General features: G+C 38.4%; 1 long non-coding RNA gene across 1 annotated transcript; it reads right to left on the minus strand.

The window, feature by feature from the left end:
- Positions 1–8,406: 8,406 nt before the first annotated feature.
- Positions 8,407–9,018, minus strand: LOC149240105 (uncharacterized). Its single transcript, XR_016245498.1, has 3 exons — positions 8,952–9,018; positions 8,790–8,864; positions 8,407–8,496 (listed from the first exon to the last, which is right to left on the minus strand). It is a non-coding gene; the product is annotated as an uncharacterized LOC149240105 (long non-coding RNA).
- Between the last annotated feature and the right edge of the window lie 1,426 nt (positions 9,019–10,444).

Consider the following 10,444-nt stretch of genomic DNA (forward strand, 5'->3'; position numbering starts at 1 on the left):
TTATCTGACTAATCAAGTATGGATATCACATTACTCACCACTCTTTATCCTGAATCAATAGAGATCATAGGTAAGACGTATGGGTATAGAAGCTGTGTTTGAATCAACCAAGCTTGTGTATGTGCCTTATTTGCATTATATCACAACCTCTAAGCTCATATTGATGACTAACAAGCCAATGTGTTTCATATCTCAATGGGTACAGGTATGTCTAACACTCACTATGCTTATCTCCATAATGGAGCTGAATACCAACCTTATAAAGCTCTAAGCTAATATGGAAACATATAACATCGAAGGGTAACAGCTCTGTATTCACTATTATAGCTTACCTATCACATGTATCTATAAAGCAGGATATAGGATAGATGGATATGCTTTCCTTACAGTTATTGCTTAGTTCTGCTCGTGTAATGACCCCTGAGATTACACTTATTCTTCATTAAAAAAATGAGAAGTTACATATTGCATTGCAGAAGCCCAAGACGAAGAGACAAAAAACTGGGACTGTCCGAAGGAGGACCCAAGAAACAGAAAGATAGATTAATGAAAGAATAAAGACAACACATTTATACCGGGCCTAGCCTAAACAGAAGAACAAAAGGAGAATCAGACTGAGAAACAGAAGCATACCTGAGAGAGAGAGTCGAAACAGGGGAATTAGAAAACAAGGAGCCTGAAGTCCAAACTACATTCTGCCAGGACAGAGAGGGATACTTCTCTATACTTTTGTCTAGCCTTATTTTCTGTAGCTGCTATGCAGAATCTGACTGAGTCCATTTTTATCATGGGGTTCGTGCTATATAGTGGAGCAACTCAGTTCATGATTTCAAGTAGTGATTGTGGTATACTGAGTATTTGTGGTGAGAGATTTGCATTGATTAGGAACTTCTCCTTCCCCATATCTGTTAATGTAAGTGCATTGTGATTTCACTGCACTACGATCAAGTGTCCTTTTATTTTGTTTCTTCTTTATCAATCCGACCCGTAAGATGAATGATCCTCAAAATACTTCTTGCAGTCCAGATGAAAAGCCTGCTTCTTGTCGCTAGGGATAATGCTAAGGGCTTTCTTTCAGACTATATAAGATTTTTTTATGAGAAATTATGCTGTGGTGCATGGTTTTTGCTCAGTATGTGCTTTCAACATTGACCTCACACATATTAAGTTTAAAACTTAACTGTACCGCAAGATGGTGTTTATATGTAATGCAAGTATATGTTCATTGCATAGTGCATTTTGCAGACTATTGGGATTACTCATTTGCTTCTTCATGGCATCTCGATGGTCAAATATATGCTAAAACACTTTACCCTTTTTGAAGTTCTCCAGGGCCAGTTAGGTGCCATATGTTCTATAAGGTTCATCTCATGTGGAAAGCTTATGGGCATGGCTGAGCTAGCTGATTTTGTCCAAATATATGATATAAAGCAGAACTATAATATAATTGATTTCTCAGGGGAAATGGCTGGAATGTCAATCAGTCCAGAAACAGAAGCAAATTTTATTGGTGTGGCTCAACAAATGTATGGGAACACGCTCAAAATAAAGTATGCTGCATGAATAATATGATGGTTATGATTAGATATCGATGCACCATCTGAGTAACCATGCAGCTGACAGTTGAGCCAGGATGTAGCCATCCTGCATTTTGACAAGTATGATTTCAGATTCTGTTTACCAAATCCTTAACTATGAATTATGAAAATTGAATATCAATAATTCAAATTTTAATTTGGCAATGAAAAGTCCTTATTTTTTAATAATTCCTTATGCATTGGTTACTATGTAGTAAAATCGTTACAATTTAACATAGATATGTTAACATAAAAATTCTATAAAATACTATTAGTGTTGAAGCTAGAGAAATAGTAATATGGCGGTCTATTTGTAAGAGGTTTTTATTTCATATTTTTTCCTTTAAAATTAGCAAAAACTTGTTAGAATTATAAATGTGATTGCTCTTCACAGTTAGAATATCCCCACAGATTTTTCGATACATTAAAAAATAAATTTTAAATTTTAAAAATACAATATAATCAAATTCAAACCATCCACTTTAGCCATCGTAAATGCATAACTGACAAACGGTACAACCTACATGAATGGAAATGAGTATAGAGGTTGTTCTCTTTTGCTACATGCTACTTGCTCAAATACTTAATTAGGCCTGTCACTGTTCTATTTTGCTACGACCTAATCGCCCTGATATAATTAGATGTGTTGAATGATTATAACATAGACAAAGCACTGTAAGTATAAGAGACCACCTTATCTAGTTTTGGCCTCTCTGTAAGCTTCCAACAAGTTCAGAGTTCGAACATCGAAACTAGACTTAACAAATTATGAATCAATTAAGCGAGAGAAGAAAGAAAGAACTACATGAGATTTGAGCATATTCAAAAACCAACTTCAAAATCCAGCATGCAATTAATGATGCAATGGAAGGTGAGCTTGGAACTTACAAAGCTTTGCTAGAGTCCATATGGTCATTTTCTAGCGAAGCCTTCTTTCAATTTGCACTCTCAAAAGAGACATCAACTTGTCAAAGACACATCATGACATACCATATCTGTGCAACTGAACAGAGTAGCATGCATAGAGTTTCGGTATAGTAAAGATGGCAAAGAATGCTGTTAGAAACACAAAGTGAAATTCCAATGCCATTAGTTATGAATTGTGATAAGTGTTGCAAAAGAGTCTAATACAATAACAACCTAATAGCCAAAATAAAGAGAAACGTAGGACTTTTACATCAGATCACTCCTGACCTACTAAAATCAATGTTTTACGACTCCGACTCCGACTCCGACTCGGCCGAGGATCGACTCCGACTCCGACTCAGTAATGACTTGGTCGGCTCGATTTCAATGACTCGGTCGTTGTAAAAAATACATTAAATATTTATTTTTTTTATAAAAAAACATAATTTTAAAGATTTTCATTCATGTTTCCAAACACACAGCATTATAATATAGATGGAAGACAACATATGATCAAAGTAGGCTCATGAACCAATCCATTATATCAAAATGGTACCCAATGGCAATACATAGTCAACTGTCATACATGATCAAAGACTCAAAACAAAATACAAATAACCAAGGAGGCTAGAAATGGCCTCTACAACAAAAGTAAACTGTGATGGTGACCAGACTCCAATACTAGTACTACTGGCTAGTAGCTACTGCCAGAGGAGCCAAGATCATCTCGACCAATCTCTGGATCATCATCATCAGAGTCAGACAAGGGGCCCCATGGCTCCTCCTCATCATCATCGTCTCCAACTGCAACTGTAGAAGTGGTGCCAGTACCACTAGCAGGCTGTGCAGCAGATGCAAGCTGAGATAGAGTAGATATGCGGCTGCGCTTCTATCGTGGCTGAGCAGAGGAAGCACCTACAACTGGAGTCCTACTCCTTGCTGGCTGTGAGACTGAGGCTGGTGGATTGGGATCTGCATTCAACTGAATAGGCTGAAGTGGATGTTCCAGTTCAAGTTCATCAAGATCCTCATCAGGATCAAACTCTGGTTGATGACTCTCCACTACCCAATCTGATGTTGGATCAATGTCTTCCAACACAATGGGATCTGAATCAGGTCTTTTGTTCAGTAATTGGTTCCGTCTGAGCCGAAGGTTGTATTGGACAAAAACTAGATCATTCAATCGTTTTTGCTCCAAACGGTTTCTCTTCTTTGTGTGAATCCTCTCAAAGACAGACCAATTGCGCTCACACCCAGATGCACTGCAAGTTTGGCTCAAAATACGAATTGCAAACCTTTGCAATTGAGGGCACTGGCCACCAAAGGCCTCCCACCATTGTGCTGCAAAAAACATAGGAGTGTAATGAATTATGAGTTAGATGAAGGCTAAAGCTCAAAAAAATTACAAATTATATCTAACTTTCAAATTATAAATGATTTAACAAACTTTAATAAAAAAAGTAAAACTGTAAAACCATTAAGAAATTGAAAATTGAAATTTTTGTTTACCTGGCTCATCTGCTTCTCTTGCAATCTTTGCTAGGTTCTTCCTAAAGGTACCTGTTGCATTGCTGAAGGATGTGACCTGTTGATGTATCTCCAGCTGATCAGACTCCGATGGGATCATGCGTTCAATGCAATCAACCAGTCCATCTCTGACCTCCCCCCTCAAAGCTCTTGACTCCTTAGCTTTATAATGATACCATGGGTTCAAAAAATACCCAGCTGCATGTATAGGGCGATGGAGTTGATTGTTCCATCTTTCATCAATGATTGCCCAAATGGGCCCATACTTTGCCACTCTATCCTTGTATGCTGTCTTTATTTGCTCCTTTGCTTGATCCATAGCCTCATAAATGAAGCCCATATCCAACCTTTCCCCATCCACCAACCGCAACACCTTAACTAGTGGCTCAGCAAGCTTCACAATCTCTACTGCCTTTCTCCAAAAAGTTTCATCATGGACTTTCCTTTTCAATTCTTTGCCTTCTGGTTTGTTAGACCAATTGCTTTGATTCCATTCATCACTGGAAAACATCTTTTGCAAGTTTCTATGTTGGGAAAGCATAGATTGCAATGTCAAAAAATGTGTAGCAAATCTAGTGATGGCAGGCCTAATAATATCCTTGCCTCCAGTGTGTTTCCTCATGAGACTCAAAACCAGTGTATGATTGTAGATAAATTTTGTTATGCTTTTGGCATTATCTACAGTGTTTCTGATCCAATCTAATTTTCCAATATCCTCAAGCATGAGGTCTATGCAATGTGCAGCGCATGGGGTCCAAAAGATGGTCTTGTGTTTTTCCTCTAACATTTTACCAGCAAGAACATAGTTAGAGGCATTGTCTGTGATGATTTGAACAACATTAGCCACCCCCACCTCCTCAATAACCTCATCCAATAGCTGAAACAACAAGTGGCCATCTTTTACCTTATCAGATGCATCAACTGATTTTAAAAACATGGTTCCCTATGGGCAGAAGACAAGAAAGTTTATGATGGTACGGTTTCTTTGATCAGTCCATCCATCTGACATGATGGTACACCCTGTTCTTGCCCATGAGTCCCTGAACTCTTGCAAATACTCATTAATGGATTGAATTTCTTTCTGCAAACGAAACCCCCTTAGCTCTTGCATAGTAGGGCCTTTGAAGCCTTTTCCAGCAGCATGTATGGCATCAAACATAGACTCATAATATGGTGAACGAGCAGCATTAAAGGGGATATCAGCATCATACCACCATCTAGCTTTGTAGTCACAAGCAGTCTCCCTCAATTCTTTCTTCCAATGGTCATCTAAAGTGGGCTGAATTTGACCTTTACTAACTTCAGGACCATGTGCATCTGATGGAGAGGAGGGAGTGAAATAAGTTTTGATAGTCACATCACCCTTCATTCTACCCTTTCCCTTATCTTGAACAGAACCAAAAGAGGGAGGAACATAATGGAAAGGGTTGGATGCCTCAGTTAGAGGGATAGAGGAAGAACCCTCAAAATCATAGTGGGGGTTGGTAGCCATCATTCTTTGTATCTCCCTCTTCCTCCCAATCTCAGCCTGTATCTCTTTTTGCCTAGCCTTATCTTCTTTAAATTTCTCAAAGCTGGCCAACAAATTCTTTCTAATCTCATCAATTTCATCAGAGGTACATGCGGTAATTTGGCCTCTAATCCCTGCCAAGTGTTGTTTCAGCCTATTAATCCCCCCAGGACCTTCCTTAATTTTCCTATGGCAAAACTTGCAATGCATCTGATTATCAACCATTTCAACATATGTCCAAGCAGGATCTTTTGCTCTAGGTGCCATTTTTTGACTAGGAAAACAATCTGAAAATGAAAAAAAAATAAAAATTGATTCAATGTTCATTTATTTGACAAAAAACACTCTCTAAGATTTCTTGATATGCACCTAAAATTTACTAAGCAAAAACAGATTTATAGAGGTGGAAAAAAATACCTCCAGGCACAAACTCCCTCCTCAAGCTTGCTCCAAGAATCAGCTCCTCAATGCTACTCCAAATGGCTGCCCAATAAGCTCCTCACTCCAGCTACAATGCTCCTCCAAGACTCCTCACTGCTGTTCCAAAACAAGCTCAAGAACTGCTCACTAATTCTCAAAGAAGACTCTCACTCAAATGCATAAGACTGCTGTGAGTGAATGAGAGCATTTGGCTGTCTTAAATAGGGTTTGGGAGGGGGAAATGGACCCCAAAAGCATTTAACAAATTACCATTACCCTTTGGAATCCATAAACTGAATTTAACTTTATCAAAAATCACAAAAAAAGTGAAATTTTTCTAACTGTTTCGCTGCCCAGCTGGAATGCATTGACTCGGCCGAGTCATTGGATGACTCGGCCAAGTCATATGTGACTCGGTCAACCGAGTCGGGTAGTTGGCCGGGTCAAAGTTCAGGGTAATGACTCGGTTCGAAACGGCCGAGTCGGAGTCGAAACGGGCGGGTTGTAAAACAGTGACTAAAATGAACATAGTTGGAATACAACTATCTATGATTTACCATCAACATTTGTGACTTGGCTTTACAATGTGAGTACTAGTTGGCATAGATGGTAGTACTACCTTGGGCCTCCCCTGCCCGTTTCAAAACAATAAGCTCCTGACACTCGCATTAGTTATCTCTGAGGCTGAGAAGCCTCCTGAGCCTAACAAGGACACAGAAATGGGCAGGAACCCATCATCACAAACCACAAGCACAGTTGCAGGCTACCCCACAAAGACAAGGATGACCCTCCATAAGCATGTTCCCCGCAGTGACATGACTAGTAAACTCTTTTATGCAGGTAAGGCCACTAGTGAGATTTGGAAATTTTGATTGTGGCCTTAATGGTATTTTGTGCTTGGCCTCTATTAGTTCAAGGAAACATTTTATTCAACAAAAACCAACCTCTATTTCACTACTTTATGTTATTTGCTTCTAAAATGGTTAATAGATTTGGCTAACAACATAGTGGCAAAAAACTGGTGGTGGTATTTTTCCCTTTTTATTAGTCCAGGTACTAAAATGATTGAAAAACAGCCACGTTAGTTAACATTTGCATTGACTAGACCAAACTTCAAATTAGGGTTGAAAATTGTTTTTTTTTAACATATGGTTCTGGGATGCTAAGCACTGAAAAAAAGCCAAGTTAGTTAACATTTCCATTGACTAGACCAAACTTCAAATTAATGTTAATATTTTTTTGTAACATGTAGATTTGGGATGCTAAGCACTTAAATTTTGTTGTAAATATGTATTTCTCGAAATTAAAAAGTGTTTAATTTATCATTTCTCTTTATTCCATTTACCTTTGCGATGTTGCCAACACTCGCAAGGGTCCGGAAAACCAAAATATAAGAAAAATCACAAAAACATTGGTAAAAATTGGCATCGACAAAACTAAGATACCACCAAAATATTAGTAAGAATTGGCAAACATCACCTATGCCAAAAAATCACAAAAACAGGATAAAATCAGGATGCTCGCAACACTAATCTGGAGTACATGCATGGTCAATTTATCATATAATGACACTTATACAACTTGAAGCTTCAAAACCTCAAGGTATTACATAACAGACCCTAGTTTACAGGTTTTTGCTGGTTACACGTTTAATTGCACCAATATAAATAACTTGTAATGTACTCTTACAGCTCCAGGTGGATAAGATGTTGAGTGCATACTTGCCAAAACTAAAATGAAAAAAAGCAGCATCGGACCTCTAATGTCAAGAAAAGGGAACAGATAATCTAAATAAACTAGCGTAGATATATCTTAAGCTCAGATCTTTTAAGCACCTGGAGGTTTGCCCCTTTATCCCTCTGCTGGGTGATTTAATCATCTCAGAGCTTACATCATGTCTTCTTGTTGTTCTGTTTTGCTACATGCTACTTGCTCAAATACTTAATTAGGCAAGTTACTGTTCTATTTTGCTACGACCTAATCGCCCTGATATAATTAGATGTGTTGAATGATTATAACATAGACAAAGCACTGTAAGTATAAGACACCACCTTATCTAGTTTTGGCCTCTCTGTAAGCTTCCAACAAGTTCAGAGTTCGAACATCGAAACTAGACTTAACAAATTATGAATCAATTAAGCGAGAGAAGAAAGAAAGAACTACATGAGATTTGAGCATATTCAAAAACCAACTTCAAAATCCAGCATGCAATTAATGATGCAATGGAAGGTGAGCTTGGAACTTACAAAGCTTTGCTAGAGTCCATATGGTCATTTTCTGCCCACACTGTGCAAGCAACCAAATAATAGATGCCAACTGCCAAAAAATTTCCTTCTAAGGTTTAAGATGCAGAAAAGAAAACCTAAGAACTGGAGAACCGGAGATCTGTTTATCAAATAATGTACCTTCATAGTGGTAGCTGGATCGCCTGAAAAGAGTTCTCGGAGCTTGGCAAGCAATCCATTAACAAATGAAAGCACCAATCTAATGATAGAAAGTGCATAGGCCTCACTAATTGCTTCATAATTTACAAGGCTGCAGTCTTGTTCAAGTCCCCTGGCCAACATTAAATCTCATAAATCAGTACTTATCAATCTTTCACTTGGATCATTTTTTTAAAGCCTTGGAAAGGCACATTCTGCTGGAAACAGCCTGTTCAATACCAGGAGGTGCTCAAAATCAAAATAAATAAATAAACGAAGCAAAATATTTGACGATTCGTGCAAGGGTAGAAATAATAACCGAGTGAAATGACCTTACAGAACATCCTTCAATGTGGCTACCGAGATAAAAGAAACAGGAATGTATTCATATGCCTGGAAAATGTTGAGAAAGAGAGAGCTTGTTACCTTTGCAAAATGTTCTTGTAGAAGAAAACTGCAGCCAGGTATACAAGGGCTAAGTATGATACAAAGGTAACCAAGCTGCAACAAAATTCCACAACAATGTCAGGCGTTATCCATCTTTATTAGTGACATATTTCAGTAAATAATCAAGAAAAAGTTCTAGACCTGAAATGCAAGTCCTGGGTAAAGGATGAAGATATGACACAAAACGAGCCGATTCCAAACATTAATGTTGATTTCGGAGTATCCTTCCACATGATCAAATCAGCTGGAACACCACTAGCATTTAACCCCGTGCTATTTGAAATAATGATTAGTTCAATAATCAGTTTTTTAGTTAGAATAGCCCTCTAACTAAGTAAGCTTAAGAAAAGTATCTCACCATTCAGTCAGATCAGATTGGGCCTCCTTCAATCCGCTCTGTTTGTAGATCGAACCTGATAAATTAAATAAATATAATGCGTGGAATAAAAATAAAAAAAAGGTTAGTGGACTATGTGGGCCTTCGCATGAGAGCCACATGCCTTAACCATTCTATCCTCTATCACCATTACATAGCATGCAATCCGTAACAGCGCCACCTAAATTTTGCATCAAGCTAACATATGTAACTCAGTTCAGAAAGCCAGCATTTAATTCTGCAATGAATGTTCATTGAGCTTTACCTTTCGTGGCTTGAAAATGAAAAAGTTGTGTCTGTTTTCCTCACTGCCACCATTTTCCGAATTTGTCAGCGCGATTCCATTTTTTATCTCATTCTCTGAAACTGTTTGTGTGATGCCAACAGAGCGAGTTCCGAGAGGGAAACAGAGCACCCACTTTGCAGAATTCATGGATTTCCCCCAAATCCATCTTGTCTCCTTAATTTCCACAGAGGTTGCCACCAAACACCCCACAAAAATGGCGACCCGAATCGCTAGTAGTCCCAAATTTTAAAATGCTGGAATTGGGCCCAAGGGCAAGGGTTTCTTCCTGAAAATGAGAACCATTTTGAGGAACAAAATGGCGAAGATATATAGAGAAGTAGAGTTGAGCAGGAACGGCCATGAAGATCCCCAGGCATTATGATCCCATCTAAAGTGCACAATTAAGGGATGATCCGCGAGCCAGTATGTGGTCAGGGTACGGGAAAAAGGACAAGAAGGGCCAGATTTCATCTTACAGGTTCGTTAATTTACTGGATTTCAATACAGCTTTGAAATCAAGCTAAATTCATTGATAGTTTCGATTTGCTTGAGATTGCTCTGGCAAAACTTGAAGCAGACCACAACGGCCCCACTTTCACAGACCGTTTCGTCAAAGCTCTGAACCTAATAAAAAAGAAAAAACGAATAATTAAAAGTTATATAAAAAATTATTAAATAAAATAATATGACAATTAGAATATATAAATATATAAAAGTCGCCACAGCTGGACCGCTGGACTTCATGCTACCGCATGGATACCAAGTGTCGCGTTACCTGCACAATTCATGCAGTGAATGAATGGCTTCTGTGCGCAGCGGGTGAACCACTTTCTGTGTGCAGTGGGTGAACCACTTGAGTTAATGGCTTATTTGAATGGCTTCGTGCAGTTAATGACTTGGGAGTAGGTAGGTGATGTTGTGAACGGCTTATATGTGAAGTGAGTGAACAACTTCTTTGAATGGCTTAAGTGA

Source organism: Pinus tabuliformis, chromosome 8, assembly GCF_031772625.1.
Source record: "Pinus tabuliformis cultivar Carrire ecotype Pingquan chromosome 8, CPIR1, whole genome shotgun sequence".
NCBI classification, from domain to species: Eukaryota; Viridiplantae; Streptophyta; class Pinopsida; order Pinales; family Pinaceae; genus Pinus; species Pinus tabuliformis.